Genomic DNA, 18111 nt, shown 5'->3' on the forward strand with positions numbered 1-18111 from the left:
GCCAGCCCCGGGCGGCCAGGTTGCCACCGCTGGCAGCTCCCAGCGGCCCAGAGCCGCTCGCGTCCGTTTCTCAGCTGGAGCCCCGCGGGGGTGACGGGCCCGTCCTCCCCCGGCCCCGGGGTCCCTGCCCGCCCCGCCGGCGGCAGCTCTCGCCGCTGCTCCTTCCCGGCTGCCGGCGGCGGCCAGGGGCGCGGCTGCGGGCGCACCTCCCGCGCAGGTGCCGGGGACAGCCGCCGGGCTTCCAGGGGGAGGGCTGGGGCCAGGAGGGAGCAAAGCAACAAGCCGCACAGCCCGACACCGAGCGGGGGCAGCTCCCGGCTCGCCCGCCGGAGGAGGCGCGGCTGTGTGGCGGCGGAGGGAACAGCGCGCTCCCGAGCGCAGCGCGGAGCGGAGGTTCCCTGCTTCCTGCTCCATCCCTGCCTCTCCCCTCACCTGGCCGCCGCTCCCGGTGGGCGGCGGGTGCGTGTGCGCGCTTCCCCCTCGCACCTTGGCTGCCCGCGCCCGCTGCATGCAGCCCCTGGAGCGCCGCAGCCCAGGAGGATACGCTGGGTGCGTTGTGATTAACTCTTTATTATTATTATTATTATATATTTGGAGGTTTGTTTTTTTTTTCTTCTCTCCGTGTGGCTTCGCGGAGGGGAGGGGAGAGGGGCAGCCGGGGCCTCCCCACCACCGGCGGCTCCAGGGCTGTGCCCGCCCCGCACGCTGCGCTCCGCTCCGCCGTTTGTTGTTGTTGTGCTCCGGGGAGGGAGGCGGCAGAGCGAGCAGCTCCCCCAGGGCGGCGGAGGGCGGGCAGCCTCTCGGCTTGTTTCTCTTCCTCTTCGCCGTGCGAGCCCGCGTCCCGTCCTGCTCGGCGGGGCAGCCGCGGGGGCTCGGCGGAGGACGCGCGGCGCTGCGGGACACCTGGGGCAGGTGGCAGCGCGGGCAGCGGTAGGTGGCCCCGGGCTCCCTCCGGGGAGGGATCCCGCCCGCGGGACAGGTGCCTGAGGAGCGGGGAGCGGTGCTGGGCAGGCGCTGCTGCCCGGCCCCGCAGTGTCTGCGAGGGGCGCGGGGCTCCCCCTCCGTCGGGGCGGCCGTGCCTTACATAACCGGGCGGGAGGCCGGGGAGTCCGTGCCGTGCCGTGCCGTGCCTTCCGGTTTCACATCGCGGCCGTGCCCGGAGCCTTACACAGAAACGGACAACTTCTCTTTTTTTCTTGTTTTGTTGATTTCCCCCCCCCGCTTCACGGGGCCACGGCGCAGGACAGGCGCTGGCGGAGAGCTGAGGAGCGGGCCAGTGCTGTCCCCGCCGCGGTCCCACCGCTGCCCCTGTGCGGCTGGGCACTCACCGGCTCTCGCAGGGATTTCCTTAAGTTTCCGTGGGGAAGGTGTGCACGGGGCTGCGGTGACTCGGAGGTGTCGCTGGGATGCTCCTGTCAAGCGCCCGGGACCCGGCACCTTCTCCGCCCTCACCGGCTGGGCTCGGCTCGAAGTTGCCGGGCTTCGGCTTCTGATGCGTGCCACCGGCTGTGCGAGGGCTGGGGAGGGTTGGAGGTGTTCGAGGTAACCGTGTCTCCGTCTGTGACGAGCTGTGGCGATAGCAAAGGCTGTACTTCTAGTGCCTTTGTACGCTTGTGGGGACTTTTTAAAAATCGCTGCACGATTTGCCTTGGGAAGAATGTAAACATGCACTTTTGTAATTTTAAGTAGGTTAATCGTGATAGTATTCCCTGTGTGTATTGCCCTTCAGTATATCAGATGCTGTGTTTGAAGTAAAGTTGATTGAAATAATATGAAGACACTGGGAAAATAATGAATTCTTGTGGAGAAACTGAAGCTTTCCCCCTCTTTAGTGAAACCAGAACTGAGTCTCAGATGATCAGAAGTGATAACATGTATGTTGCACTGGTTTGTTTCTGTTATATCCACTAATCATTTTTAAAGAGACTAATATGATTTTGTTGGTGTGGAGTCCTGCCAGTTCATAGATACAAACCAGTTAACCTGTAGATTGTGGGTGATTGTGTATAAAGGCTTGAAACACCTGGCTGGAAGGATGATGAAGTGCTCCCTGTCAGTCAAGGTAAATAATAACAGAGTAAGAGAACAGTCTTGGTTTGTGTTAATGATTTGATTGCTCTTGGCAGTCAACTAAGAAACAGCTCTCTAAAATCTTTAAATAGTCTTAGAGCAGTTAGTAATTACTGGTATGGGTCCATCAAAGCTCTTGAGCATTATGGATGGTGGGTAACATCGGCTCTGTCTGTCGCGGATTGCGTTCTGAACCATTCTAAAGAACACCAATGAGAGCATTACCAATGCCATACCTGGCTATACCCAAGTTTCTGCTGGTAAAAGCCTAGAGAGGACCAGGAAAGGAAGAGCTTGCATTGATGCTTCCCTAGAATATTTTCTACAGGCAGCTGTGGCTATAGCACTCCCATGGGTAGAAGTGTTGCCTTTGTTCTTGACCAACACAAAGTTTGTTGTTCTTTCTTTGGTCCTATACAGTAGTTTTTTCAGTCTCTGAGGAAATAGGTAACCAGATAAAGCATTCTACAAACATTATTAATCACTGATAAGATGGTCAGAGGGCAAGTTCTTATTTGCAAAGGCCCATGCTCAGGAGTTATATTGAGGGATATTAATTTTCCAAGTTGGTGTTCATGCATTAAGTTCTGAGATAATACATTTAAATAAAGTTTGATATCTGTAATGAAAAGAAAAAGGCAAAGAGTGGTGTCTTAGTGAAATGGATTCAAATTAATTTTCACTGAGTTGAGAGAAAGCCATCAATACAACATATAGTTAGCTTCACTGAATTTGTAAGTAGAGAATTAAGAACAGAAATTGAATTTATGCCATTCTGTATAGCTGGATAATGTTCACAGGCTTTCAAAGCCCCTGTTTTGTCATAATAGTTAATATAAATAAACTAGTGATTGTTACAGTCACTATTGGGGTGATAAATTTAGCTCAACACAGACCTTTAATGATAGAAATTGGAGCATGTTAATTAAAAATAATTTCATATATATATAATTCCTTAATTTTGTGCATTTTTTAAAAATTTCATTACAGACTTATTCTTACATTAGAATTTGTTTCTCATGATGCCAGCTCCCACATGACACCTAGAGCCATACATCCTTGTTAAAGACAAGCTTGTCAGAATTCTGGAAATAATCAACTCAGCATATCCTGCACATTACATCTGTTTTCAAGTCTTGAGAACAACCAAGATGACATTGGTCACTGCACGAATCAATAGCATAAGTGGGACATGCATCCAGTGCCTTTCAGTTCTGAAAGTTTGAGAGGATGAGTGTTCAGGGTATGTTAGATTACACATGAAGCTACATGGAGTGATATTGGTGGGATGAGGCAAGAGAGCAACCCGAGTGAGTGTCCCTGCTGTTGTGTATCCAAAAATTTTTTGTTTTTTCTTTTTGTGATGGTTTATCCATTACTTGATATAAATTACCCATGTGGTTGAAACAGCCACCTTGGTTATTTATTCCATCAAATAGAACATTTAGGCTCTAATTGCTCTGCTGCATGATCTTTTGTGACGGAAGAAACTCATTATACACTGTTGAGAGAAGGTCGAATAAGCTGAAATATTTGTCTCAGTCTTACTTGAAGCACAAGTTCCAGAAGTTGTTCACTGTTCAGATGCTACTCTTTTGTGTCAGGTTCTTATGTGTCAAAAGGGAGAGTTGTGAAAATACATTGGTGCTTATATGTTAGAACCTGGGCTATTTGGCTCAAACTTTTACTTACCAGAACTACATTAATTTAATTTACTTACATAACAATTTTTGACAGTCAGCATTGTTATTGGACTAATATGGATGAAATCTAGTATTTTTTTGGCTAAAACACTTAAAGCATAACCAGTGTTTAATGAGGAGAAGGTTGGAAGGTTTGCAGTCTAAGACTCTGATCTTGCATACAGGTTTAAAGTATAAACTCTGTCACAGAATAAAGGACAGCAGAGTCTTCTGGATCATTGCTAAAGTGTTCTGTCCTGTGTAATTTAATTACCTGAATAATTTTTCCTTCAGGCAAGATGTCAGGTTGGAACTCTATCTGTGTTTCTTGAGGTGAGGCTCTTAAATAAGGGACAGCAATGACAAGGAGCAGCAGGTCAGGAACTGCTGTTTTAAATATAGACAGCTGATAATATTTTATAAAACAGGAATTTTTTTCTGGATTCTTTAAAATACCCTCTTGAAGACAGGAAGGTGATCAGAATTGTTAGATGCTTCCATGAAAAAAAAAAATCAGTGGGACATTGTAATTTCTGAAGAAGCCTGGATTTATATGTATTTAAAAAAAATTTTAGGAATGGAAGAAGATTCAGAAAAAGGATATATGCTTTAGAGCTTGACTGCTCAAATCACTTGTACAACTGGAATTTCAGACAACTCTAGGTTCTGGTACTTTATTTACATATATCCTGTGATAATATACATTTTCCAGGATGTGCAGCCTTCTGCACAGAAGTGCTTGATTTGGACCTAATGAAATAATTGATATAAAATGAACAAGTTTGTCTCTGAGAGACCAGTCCAGTTGCCCAAGGCAGTGGCTGGCTGCAGTGGAGATGACCTTGGAGCTGTGTTACTGTAGCCTTCAGTCCTGGTTCTGGCTGTGTGGATCGTTCTGCAGGAAGGTTGTTCTCAGCCCAAGGACAGAACCTGTGAGTGCTGCGTTCGAGCTGGAGGAGCACAGTGTGCTGGTGCTGGCTAAGCCCTAAGTTGAGATGCCGCAGCTGAAACACAGTTCTCTAAGGATTTTGCCAACGTGAGAATTAGACCAAATATTCTTAGTTGTACTAAGCTGTGGTTGGAAAGAGTTTCACATAACATCATTGATGACTTTCCCTTATGGAGACAGTGATATTGCCTAATCCTATGTGTTCAGTGGCAGTAAATGAAGGCAATGTCACAATCACTTTCAGATTTTCTTTACTTAATAATTTCATTCAGATGACTATGGATTTTCTATGTTCATTTCTCTGGTTGTTTTCTTATATCAGTAGCACATAAAGAAATGTCTTCTCCAGTCTAATCACCACATATATCAAATGTTTTCCTATTTGAATCCTTGTGTCGCGTGAACTTTCAGATATAGAATTAAATATTTTTTGATGTTATGTTTATGATTAACAATCTTATTAACTTCTTTAAAGACGAAATTGTACTCATGTTTTCTTGCTTTGCCAGCTGTTTTCAGAGTTTGGCTTTTAGGTTTTTTAAAACACTTTTTCTGAATGAGGCAACATACTTTTTCTGGATGTGGCTTTTTAAAACTTGCTTTCTAGATGTTTGGGAAATGTATCAGTCACTTTCATAAATTTTCTACACTTCATCTTCTTACTTGAGACATTTCCAGATTCGGGATCTATTATGAACATTTATTAGTAACTAAAGGATTTCTAAATAGCAGATACTTAAACAGTTCCTGACAATAGGATTCAGATTTTAATGTTTTTGGGTTTTCATATTCTGTAAGAAGCTTTATACATCTCAAAATGCTCTGTTAAAAATAAGTAGAGAACTCTGGTTAATATAGAGTGAGATCATTCCTATAAGGCTTCTTGCATCAGTTGCAGAAACTGTGAAATCCCAGTTCTGTTGCTTGGAATAGCTGTAAATCTTGGACATAACCCAGGAAAACCCACACAAAAGGCACGTGAGAGAAAAACAAAAAATAACATGGACATTTTCAGGAAGATTTTTTTGTTTTGCTTCTGTCTTGAAGTGATGTGAAATAACTCAGTAAGAAAATTAGTTTTCTAAATATTTACTTAAATATTGCTTTTTATTTTACTTTTTTTTTTTTCCCTGGAGCTTTTGGAAGCCCTTTCAAAAGGGAGAAACAAGGAAATAAATCTGAAAAGATTGATCAAGTCAGAGGGGTATTTTAATATACAATGACTGAAAGTAAAATAGGAGGTTTTATATTATTTTTTCTAAAATTTCAGCAGTTTTTGATCAATGTATCAGCTGTACTAGATTTGTTCTGCATGCTGGAAGGAAAGATTTTTTTTTAAATCTGACCTTTTTTTGTATTTTCTTCCAACACTTGTAAAATTTATTAGTGTGTAATTGAGATTATCAGTATTTATTTTTTTAAACAATTGAGAAAGTTTAAACATTTGGAAATGTTTAAATTCAGACCTTTCCAGGTTGGTGAAGTTAACAACTGAGAGGATCTATTGTCTAGCTGTTCTGAGTGGAAAGTGAGAGGGAAAGCAAAATCAAATACAAACCAAGTTGTATTTCTAAAGTAATTCAGGCATGTAGTGTGTTTTTTTGGTCTATTTTTCACTGGTGCATTATCTTTGGCTTCTGCTAAAGAGTTGCAATTGCTGGATCACAAGTGAAAATCTGTTCTTAGCTTACTTCTTACTTGGAAGTTGCAAAATTCAGGTAAAACAATGCAGTTGGACAATTCATAGCTATTCTTGGATTTCAGAAACTTTTAAAACAGACTTTTCAGTGTGAGAGATCAGTACTACCAGACACATATAAAGCCATTCTGGTTGCATTTTTGAACCAGTTTTTCTGATTGCTCTTGGGTTAAGTTAGATCAAGGACTCTTGTAGTGCAGTAACAGCCTGTCATCTCCATGGGCATATATTTTTTCTCCAAAGATTGGAAAAGTCCTGAAATACAGCTGTTGTGTTGTCAGTGCCCTGCCAGGTTTTTTTTCGGGGTTTTGTTTCTTTTCAGTTATAAATTGGGCTGTGATACTTTCCAGATTAGAAGGCAGTTGTATTCTTGTTGTTCAAGAGCCTTCTGTCCTGGGCAAGATCTTGCTCAAGTGTGGTATGGTGGTAAAAGGCCAGTCATGAGGTTTGCTCATCTTTGGACTTAAGGTGTTACAATTGCCACAGTAATCAGAGTTTCCAATATAGCAATAGCCTTGGAGCTCTCAGGACACTTGTCCTGTAGTTTTTGTTTATCATCGACTTTCCTAGATTCCCTTGATAAATTTCAGATGGATAAACTGAAGTGAAGAGGGTAGAGGGTAGAGTGGCTTCAGGCTGGTTGGATTAAGTGGTAGAGCTGTTTTTTTCTGTCTCCTCAGATCTTCATCCTCACCAAGCTAACAGTATCACTGTGTATCAGTTGTCCACCCAGCTGGCCAAATCTCTCATTCCTCAGGCTGGGTTGGCACCTTGAAGCTAAAGCTTAGACTTTTTTTTTTCTTTTTTTTTCTTTTCCTTTTTGTGCAGCATTTCTGCAGATCCCAGTGACACTTGTTATTCAAATCTGTACCTACACCTGTGTCTCATCAACATATCCCCTAGCTTGTTGCCATTTTCTCCTGACTAATATATATAATAATATATGTATATATTTAGAATTTATATTGGCTTCCTACAGTACCCACTCCCAGGGAGAATTCCTGCAGTTTGTGACAAATTCCTGAATTACCTAGACTTTCAGTTCATCTTGGAAAAAACTCATTAGCTTCTGGGGGTGGCAGTTCCATATCATCCACAATACCAAACAGTTAATAGCAAAACATTGCTTTATGATGTTGTCTAATGTACTGTAATGCTTTTCAGTTATCCTTCTCCAACACTGTTGTTTCCTGGATGTCAGCATTGCTCTCCTCTTCTAATTCTAAAAACAGGAGTCCTTAGTTAAACTCTCTGGTTCTCTTGTTTGATCTTTTTAGTTCTCTGGACAAAAAATAATATTGGAATATTATCTGAAAACTTACAGTGATTAAAATAAAATACTATACTTGTCCTTTAGAGTGTTAAGAAGGTACAGAAGAAATTATGGCAGCTTTGTGCATATGCTGGTGGTTTTTTTTTTTTTTTTTTTTTTTTTTTTTTGTGTGGAGGATGTCTATACAAGTTTGTGTCCAGAAAGGACCTGTTTTACTGAAAATCATGACAGCAAAGTCTGAAATCAAATGCCGGAAAGTAACTGGTCTGTGTTTCTAGTCATTCTGTGGTATGGGATAAAATACTGATTAAGAATACAGAACATAACTTTGGGGATTGGTGTGTGCCTTAGAGCCTTATCTATAAAGGATGATATAATCATTGTAATAGGAAACTTTTGGACCCCTACTGGGTTGCAATTGGAATGTTTTGATAGCTCACACCATTCTAGAGAGCTAAAAGTGGAGTAAAACTCATAATCCCATGAATTACTAAAATCCACTGTCAAGTTACCCAGTGATCCCATTTTAATATTTTAATTTGTCTCTTACAGTGAAATGGTCACTGAAAAATAGTCAACAGTTTGATTCCAGGCATTTTCATCTCCACATTGCTCAGTTTAAAAGAAACAAACACAGTGCCTGGAAGGCCGTCTGAAGAACAGTGGCAAACTGTTTTGAAAGTTGTTGCCTGTTGTGCTTCATATATTAACAAAATTGGTGATAGGAGTAGAACCTTTCCACATTTCTTAACTCAACCTTGGTGTTAAGTCTCCTTTTCTTTTTCTGAAAGTAGGAAGAAGACAGTTTTTTTTCATAGCTCTTTTTAGCTTAATATACACGCTGAAATAATAGACTGACTTAAAGGAGAACAATTGCAACTATCTTGTGCTTTGGCTCTTATTGAGGCTTTTACTATTAAATTCTTTCCTCAAATGTTGTAAGTTACTGGGAGACTTCTCACTGAAGTGTGGAGCTTCTACAAATAGAAACTCCCTGACTTGTATTTCGTGTTATCTTTTATCTGTACTATTACTTTGCCCTGACTTGTTCCTGGAAAAGAGATGCACGTTAAGTTTCTGCACAGCTTTCACAGTTTCAGCATAGTCTGACTCAGTGCTGTTCACCTGGAAGATAGGCAGTCATTTGGCTTTGGTTTTGTTCTTCAGAAAGATACTCTTGTCAAATGGGAAAAAACCTATAATAGGCTCACATGGAAAAATTATTGCTCTAATGGAAATTTTAGTAGGTGCTTTTCAACTGAGTGCAGTGGTAAAATACTTTGTATGTGGTTTGGTTATTGGGTTTGGGGTGTTTTTTTGGTTGGTTGTTTTTTTTTTTTTTCCCTTCTTAATTCTATCTTCTGAATGCCACAAACCTCTTTTTTAATTAAAGCACCATAAGAAGATATTTGGTTCCAACTGAAGGCTGAAATTATAGCCATGAGTAATATTTTTTGTGCCCCTGGAAAGAGTGAGAAAGAAGTAATAAAAACTACTTTGCAACATAATTGGCCATTTATTATAAATGGCTTGCATGTTTTATCCCTGTGAGTAATATTTTGTCCATTCGGCCTTAGCAGGGCCACAAACAGCATAGAAAAACCAAAAGTATGCTCCTTGTCTTAATGGAGTTGCATGGTAAAGCACCGAGTAGCAGCATATTCAGAATTCTTAGCTGCAGTTTATATTCTCCCATTTTGGACTGTGTTTCTTTAACCCTTACCTAATACATATTAACAACTTCCCAGATCACAGTTGATGTTGTTCTGCACCTTGGTGAAAAGCCTGCCTCATAATTTTTATAATTTATTTTAGGTATTGAAAATTTGCTACTACATGCTCCAAAGCTTTCTCCAGGCTGAACAATCCCAGTGTCTTCAGCCTCTCCTCACAGGACATGTGTTCCAGCTGACAGCTGTCCCTGTGGCCTTCCACTGAACTTGCTCCTGTTGACATTTCATAATGTGGATCCAAAAGCAGACCTGGTAGTGCAGATACTAGTGAAGTGGATTGTGCATGAAGCAGAACAATTGCTTCCCTCAGCCCACTGGCTGTGCTTCCATTTCCAAAGCCTGGGAAGCTGTTAGCTCTCCTTGCTGCCAGCTGCAGGGCTGATTCATGGCTTGCCAGGACCTCCAGCTTGTTTTCAGGGGAGCTGCCTCCCAGTCAGGGTGGTCTTCAGGCTATGCTCTCATGACATTTTTGTTGGCCATATATAGGTTATTCTGAATGGCAATCCTGCCCTCCAATGTATCTTCTACACCCGTAAATGTGTGCTCTGACAGGTCACTGTAAAAAAAATTTAAACAGGATTGGGTCCCTAACCTATTCACTTTTGGTGGATTGTGAGCCTCAGTCAAGAACTGCTGTTTGAGCCCTGTGATAGAGATATTTGGGCTTTTTTATCAGCTAGTAGTTTATACATCTGTGCTGTAACTTAAATGGAGTTAGGCACAAAGATGCTGCAGGAGAGATTTCTAAAATCAGGGTGGGTGACACCAGTGATGTCTCATCCACAAATCTTGTCATTTTATGACAGAAGGCAATCATATTGGTCAGGCATGATTTAACCTCTGTAAATTCATCCTGATGATTCCCAATGACCACCTTCTCCTTAACATGCCCAGAAATGACATGCGGGCAGGCATATGTCAGAACACACTGTGGAAGTAGATTAACAAACAATTAAAGTAGGTTTGAACCATGATGTTTTCTTTCCTAGTGATCCCTCAGACTTGGTAACTGGTAACTTGTGCATAATCCCTCTCCTGCTCTTCTTTTCTGGTTGCCCAATTTCTGTCCATCTGTAGGTGATGAGTGCATGCTGGTCACAGGCTCGAGCACCTACACCTACATCTTTGGGAACGTGGTGATGAATAAGCTGGGACTTCGTGTGACCTGGGGGAACAAGTTTGTCAGGAACAGGATGCCTCTTCTAGAGTGATTCTTGCTCCCTCTGTGTGTGTGTGTGTGTGTAAGAGGAATTTACCACATAAGAAGGTGACAGCAAAAGTGACAGTAAGTTTAATAATTATTTTAGCTTGATCTAATGCATGTTAAATGATTATGTAGATTATCTGCTTAAAGTCAGTGGGCTTTGCCTTGGGTTTTCTTTTGTATTGATTTACTTCCATTGTCTTTCCATTGGCTTGACAGTAAAAGTATTGCATATGAAAAAAATCTGTATCTGCCCTCTGATATGCATTTAAAGCTTTTTTTTGGTGGTTGTCTTTTTTGGTTTTGTTGCTACTGTTAATCTGCTTTTACAACTTCTCTAATTATGTCATGGCTTTTTTTTCTGCTAATCACTTTTTTGATATTCCCTTATTACTCATAATTTGAGGTGGTCTTTAGAAAACACCAGCACCTGCAAATGCAGTAAGATCCACACTAAAACTGAGACTTCCTTGATTTTTACATAGTAAGAAGCAAAGAAATGTAACCTGTTTGTATGATGCTGAATACTGAGTTCACAATGACTTATTGGGGAATTCAGTGTTTCTCAGATCTTATCCTTAGCACCACTTGCCTTACTGGCACAGCTGCTTAATTTTCCAACTTCTGTTACTGATGAACAGTTATTACTCTGTACAGTTCATCAGATATCAAAATAATTTTGTCACATGATGATAGTTGTCTTGGTTTTGTCCTGATTAGAACTATATATTTAGATAGTCATTTTTATTAACTGCATTGTTTTTTAGGACCTGAAAAGCCCCTTCAGAGTAAGGTTACAAATATATTTAATAAAACATTTCTAAAGGAGCAGTAGCTGAACTAATTTTAAGATTTCAATTCTACAATTTAGAAATGTTCTAGAAACCATCTAATTGGCAGTGAATTAATCATAAATACAGTAGTCACAAAATGTTTTGAATGGCAGGTGTAATTAGTTCGCTATTTTAATGCTTCCAATAGTCTTTAATTGCAGTAAGACTTTAGTACTTTAGGAAAAAGATCATAACAGTTGGCAAATCATTGTCAATATCTTAACTCAATCTTACATGTATTTCAAAATCATACTGGCATTTTCTAAACAGAGATTGAAAAATTGATGTAGGGGAAAAAATCAAATGTTAAATAATAAACAGTAAATGGTACCTCAACAGTAAATTTTAGGTATCTAAGTTCTTACTTCTGTGTATAATGCCTGTCTCTCTGATATTTTAAGAACTGGTTTTATGCTTTACTTGTGAAGTGTAAAATCACATTTTCCTCATGTTCAGTTTAGTAAATATTTTATTTTTGTAAATAAAAGATTAACATGCAAATACAGTATTTGTAGAATATTACATTTGGAAATGGACAAATGATTAAATGTATTTCACAATCAGCTAGCTCTGTACTTTAACCTGAGAGGAATAACCAGAGCTTTGGAAAGAAGGCAATTAAGTAATTTCATAATCATTCATGCATTACAGCAATAATATTGGCACACACAAGCATAAAAACTGGTTTTGCAGTTTCTTCCTGATACAAAAAAATACAACAATCCTTGTATAAGAAAAGACCACCTAAATAAGTAAGATCAAATGAAGGCAAGAATTTAAGACATTAAGGTTTGTTACCACACTGATTTTAAATAGATAATAGATAAAAGTTATTCTGTATATATCCTTTCATAGTACTGATTGAGGGAAGCATTGATTTAGAGTATGTTGGCTCAATTCCAGCTTACTCTGTTTGTATAAAAACTCCTGTACTGTCAGTTAAATAAGTTGCTTGTCATATAACTTCTTAACTATTTTAAGTTTTCTCCATTTAAAAATTGCTGCAATTCAGAAATGTTTGAAGTTATTCTTATATGTATTTTATTGGGAGGCAAGAAATTATGGTTTAGACTGAAGAGAATGCTGAGTAGCATTGTAATGGGACATACATAGTGAGTTTCTGACCAAGAGAGGATCTCCTTCTGCTTGCAAATTCTGTATTTACAATATAAGAGCAGCAGGTTGTGGGGGTGGAGCATGACAAGAACTCATTTGTGAAAAAAATTGTATATTCTGGATTATGTTTGGGAATAGACAATTTTCAATGTGCAGATAGTAAACAAGTGATGGGCAAGATAATTGTATTGTCTGAGTGTTATGATGTGAAAAGAGCAAAATAGTAACAGGTACCAAAATTATCTTATGCCTTTGTTTCTGCAATGTTGTGACACCTCTTGTTCATCAACTTGTGCATGTTCCAGTCCCACTGGACCTGGCATCCCTGTGCATCTGATTCTGTTATTGTCTGCTTACACCTTTTCCCCATGTGGCATTTGAGAGAGCATTTGAGGTATAATCTGCAATCCTCCTCCATTTAGCAGACCACCAATATCTGATGACATTTTAAGTGCTTGAGGACTGGCTGTTTGTGTTATGTAATTGGCAAGATAAGGGAAACTTCTGTGCATGACTAATTGAATATAAGATTGAAAAAAGTGCACTCTGATTTATCCAAACTGATGAAATGTTTACATGCAACTATGTTAAAAAAATCCCAGAACAGTTCTGGTGCTAATTGCTTTCCACTTTGCTTAGCTCCAAACATACAGAATCTGGAATGCCTTTAGCTTGTGTTTTTAAACATTTTTGCTAGATGCTATGAAGCCTGTGGTTTTGGGGGTGGAGCTGTGTTCTTTTCTGTGTGAATATTGTGTGCTTCAAGATAGTAAATGGGGAAAACAATTGTGGTTTTTTAAATTTTTTTTTTTTTTTTTTTTTTTGTCCTTCGAATTGCTGTATTTTTGGTTTGGAAATTGACATTAATTTTGGCAGATGCTCAAGTATCAAATTGAGAATGGATTTACTAATAGATACTTACCTATAAGCAGTAATATGTTAGTGTTACTGGATGAACCAAAAGAAGGTTGTGATGAAAGCAGTAGCATTAGCTTTGTAAAGGCAGGTTTGGTCATTCAGAATTATTTTAAGGTCTTAAAATGCCACAGACTAAATATTAGGGACCACAGTGGAGCAATAAGTTGAAACAAAGAAGGAGCAAGGATGGAATAAAGAAGGGATTATTCATTTGGGAGTGAGACTCTTAGCTGTAACAACTCAAACTTATCATAGCTGTTAACTTAAATAGCTGAATTTCCACTTAGAAATATATTATAAATCAGCTAAATCCTATTAGTATAACTTAATTGCTTGCAATTCAATAAAAGCTGGTTTAAGTATGATGCTACATTTAATAAAAGACCCATTGCTTTCACTTGTAGCTAACTCATGTGAATGTTAAATGACAGGTTTTGATTCAGGTATAGTAACTTGTATTGATGACTGTATTTATGTCATGAGTAGTTCTTGTTTGAAAAGGCTTTAGATGAGTTAGGAGTTGCATGGTAGTAGGTTGAGTGGAGATACTATTTGAGGTAAAAAATATAGAATTTGGCCAAATCAGCAGCTAAGTATTTCTTTTCTGAAAGGTTTTAACTCTCTTAAGGTGTGGAATGAGAAGCACTTCTATGGATTCAGTCAATGATGACAAGATGCACAAACAAATTGCTGGAAGAGTTTGTTATATAGTTTGTTCTATGCATATGTGCTATAAAGTTTCAGTCACAGACTGTGGAAATATTACTCATTATTGCATTTCTATGGAGAAGTGTTTACTGCAGAGATTTTGAGAAGGGGATTTTAAGGACTCTTTTGGAATATAGCCTTAGAGCAATGTTATAAAAAGAGCAGTCAGTTTGTAAATGGTTTGGGAAATAGGGGTGAAAGAGACTAGGAGAGCCTTGTACAAAGCCCCTAGTCTATCTAGTGATCAGAACTGGATGTCTCAGAGTATTACTCGATGCAGTCAATGAGCAGAGGCTCCTGCAAGTCAGTATCCATACAAACAGTGTGTTTCACTGGTGTTTCAGTTCCCCAGTGCTGCTGCAGGCAGAGGTGGACTTCGTGTGTATTTCACAAATGTTTCCTGAGGGCCACTGCTCACAAACCTGCAGAAGAGCTGGTTAGCCAAGACTCTGCTGTGCTGTGGTTGGGATGGAGATCAGCTCCAGCTCTTTCCCCAAGGGTTCAGACCTGTGTTTCCTGCTGCGTGGACCAGGCTGCCAAGGTAGAGGCTGTTGAGCAGGAGTTGTGTTCCCTTTCTTCAGTAAATGCATGTCTTGGTGCAGAAGGAGTTACAGCTCTCCCATACTTACACTGATCCCTTACAGGATAAAGTGGATGAACTCAGAGTGGAATAAAGTCTGCTTGTCTAGTATCCTACATGCCAGTGAAATCCAGCTAGCTAAAAGCTATCCTATTTCACCTGTTTAATTTCTGTTTACCCTTTCCAGAATAGTGCTGGTTTTGTGAATTTGTTTTATTTGGGGCTTTGATTATTTTATCCTTGTTTACAGTCAGTTGTCACTGTATAAACAGATTCAGAAAAAAGTAGCCCCTATCTGCCCCCCCACCCCCCACCCTGCTTCCCACCCCAATTCTCCAGGTACACTGTTCAGAAATATGGACTGAAATATTCCCAGGCCAGAGGAGTGCCCTGTGTCATTTGTGGCTGTCCTGCCATGGTAAGAGCCATACCATTCATGCAGTCCCTGAAATACAGTGGTCAGACTCTTGCTTTCTATCTTCAACCCAGCTAGGTGTTATACCCTCCTCTGGTTCTCCCAGAGCCCTGCTCTCCTGATGTTTAGAAATATTCTGACTTTCAGTTTAGACCTATATGTGGGCAGTGTGTATTTTCTCCTCCTCCATTTAGCTTTGCTTTACTTAGGCTTGACATGTTCTGAGCTTTTAGCCTTATCTCTGTCTAAAAGGTTCCTATTGCTCCCCTCATCTCCACATCTGTTCTAGTAAAAAATTCATGTTGTTAGATATGGCTGACCAGAATTTTACCTTGTATTCAGCTGATATTATGCTAGTGGCTTGTTTGATGACTTTAATTCTTCCCTGTTTAAGCTGGAAATATTCTTTCATGATACAATGTAGGTCTGTTTGTCTTTTTTTAAATCTGTTTTCCCTTTGCCAGATCACACTGGTGACTCACAGTTATCCTGTGATCAAGCCAGACTGATCTTTCCCTTCAGTATCGTCTAACACGATCCCTGGTTTCCCACATCCTGTGTGAGTGTGCTAATCACAAGCTTATTATCTCATGGTATAGGTGACCTTCTGCTATAGCTGGTTAGAAAAAAAGAAAGGCAGGGAGTGGGTTGTTGGAAACCACTCTGTCTTGTGATAATCTTGAGCTTGATAGTTCACATTTTCTGTGTTTGAGACAAAGTTGGCTGAATGAAGACTGAGGATGTCAAGAAATAACCTCATTGTGTATTGATGGGGTTCTGGTGTAAAATCATGTGAAGCTGCTTGGCTGTGTCATCATAGCTGGAGTGATATTTTGTATGACTGATGGCAGAACTAGAAAGCCACGCAGCTTATTGTAAAATAAGAAAGGAGGTGTGTGTTGTGAGTACAAACCCTGGCATTGTGTAGTAGCTGAGAACGGGTTTTCAGAATTGCAACTCTGGATTTAGTTTTCTAATGTCTGCCAAAGCTTCTCAAGTGGGCTGTAAGTATTTTTTTATGTATTGTCCTTAACTTATCTCTGCCTTTGCTCTATATCTGTAATATGGGATAAAGGTTTACCTTCTGGTCATGTGTTTTGTCTGCTTATGTTGCAAGACCTTTAGGGAAGGAACTTCTTCACCACCTTTGTGTACTGTGTGGAAAACCCCTCTTGATTGAAGGCTGTGGACTCTGACACAGATGATGGAATTTGCAACATTTTCTTTTTAAAAAAAATATTTAGTTTACAATAAAATAGTTTACAAGTGCAACTTGTTCAAGAACAAGATATTCTTGTGATGGGTGCTGCAAATATATACAAGCTTACTTTTAATCATATAGTGGATTTGAGATATATTTTGGTAGTCATGATTGAAAGTGAATACACTGCTAGTCTCCTTATTGAAACATGTATTTTCTCACTCCATTATTTTGATATATTGCCAGATTTTGTTATCTTTTTCTTTTGTACACTGATGAATGGTGAACTGCATTTGAAAACCATGCTGAAAAAATGAGTGTTTGGCCTGTCACATGCTTTTGTCTTCCTTTTAATGTGGAAGAAACAATCTGATTTTTTTTTTAATGAAAGAAGGGGGTGATAATGGTCTTGTGTACATTTAGAATATTCTCATGTTCAAATGGAATTTTTCCCCTGGGTCTATCATTAGTCTCTTCAGTAGTTATTCAGTAATGACTGTTTTTATATTGGCTTTGAATGTACCTCTAATAAAGATTGGGAAAACAACATTAACACATGAGATTTATGAGTTACATAAAATGAGACAATATTCCAGTATGAGCCACGAGTTCTTGAAAGCATATTTAAAGAAGCACACAAGTACAATAATTATGTCAGGGTGATGTTCCTCGTGCAGATTTCAGTTGCTTTACTCATTAATTATTTAAAATTCCAAGTGCAACAACTCACAGCTTAGTGACTGTAACCTGCCGAGCCTCTGATCTAAACAATTAAAGCCAAAACATCTGGATTAAAATTCCATTTGAAAAGAAGATAAATTTATTATTTATTTCTCAGCTATGCAATTATCCTTTGCAAAAAAAGTAATTTTGCTTTCTCTTCTCAGAAGGGAAAGTAGATCAGTGTGTCATCACCAGAGAAAGTCTCAGACTGGGGTCAGAGTATTTGTGTTTCCACATAATAATTTATGACCCCAGAAAAATTTGCTTCTCTACAGCTTTCTGAGTTACTTTGTTCTTAAATTTATTTACTGATTTCAGAGAAGAGGAGTTTATAAATCTTTACTTAAGCTTCATAAGGTGTCACTTGCAACTTGTATGCCAAACCATTTCTGGCTGGAAAACTATCTTGTTTGTGTTAATGGACTCTAGATAATGGTAAGCTTTTAGGAGGCTGCCACATGAATTTTGAATGGTCTTTCATGTCTTCAACATGCTTACAAATTAAAACACTGAGGATTGAGTCTTCATCAAATTAGTTTAAAAACACTTTAGGATCATACACGATCATGATTTCATGTATGAACGCTCATACAATACAGCCAGGCAAAAGAAGGCAAAAAGAAGTGAGAAAAACAGTGCACAAGAAGAGAGAAATACAAGCATAGAGTTAAGGATGCATTTTCTGTGTATCAGAGAATAAACATGGGGTTTTGTGCCTCTTGGCACAGTGTGTTTATGGGAAGGAAGGGAGGGACATGACTGTAGAGAAGTAGATTGGGCCAAAGGGAGTCAACTCGGAGTATGGTGAAAGTCAGACCCTTTTGCAATATCAGTATTCATGCCAAATGTTACAGAGGAGAATCTGCAGGAAATCCATCTGTTGGTTGATATGTTTACAGTATAGATAACATTTATGAAGTCAGAAGAGAGACTTTTTTTTCTCCTTTAATTGAGAAGGATCTAGTGATTCAGTGTTATCTCACAGCACAGTTAATGCTGTCTGAAGG

At 39.8% G+C, this 18111-nt stretch overlaps 1 protein-coding gene across 7 annotated transcripts in view; it reads left to right on the forward strand.

The window, feature by feature from the left end:
- Positions 1 to 408: 408 nt before the first annotated feature.
- The window catches only part of MBP (myelin basic protein), a 110918-nt gene continuing 93215 nt past the window's right edge, over positions 409 to 18111 (forward strand). For 6 of the 7 annotated variants that reach the window (XM_021530848.3, XM_077784634.2, XM_021530849.3 and 3 more), the window contains exon 1: positions 409 to 549. The gene's annotated coding sequence lies outside the window, so the exon portion shown is untranslated. Of the gene's footprint in view, positions 550 to 807; positions 931 to 18111 lie in introns of those variants that run through there. The other variant, XM_085571847.1, reaches the window with a different exon arrangement.

Source organism: Lonchura striata, chromosome 2 (genome assembly GCF_050655825.1).
Source record: "Lonchura striata isolate lonStrDom1 chromosome 2, ASM5065582v1, whole genome shotgun sequence".
Taxonomy (NCBI): domain Eukaryota; kingdom Metazoa; phylum Chordata; class Aves; order Passeriformes; family Estrildidae; genus Lonchura; species Lonchura striata.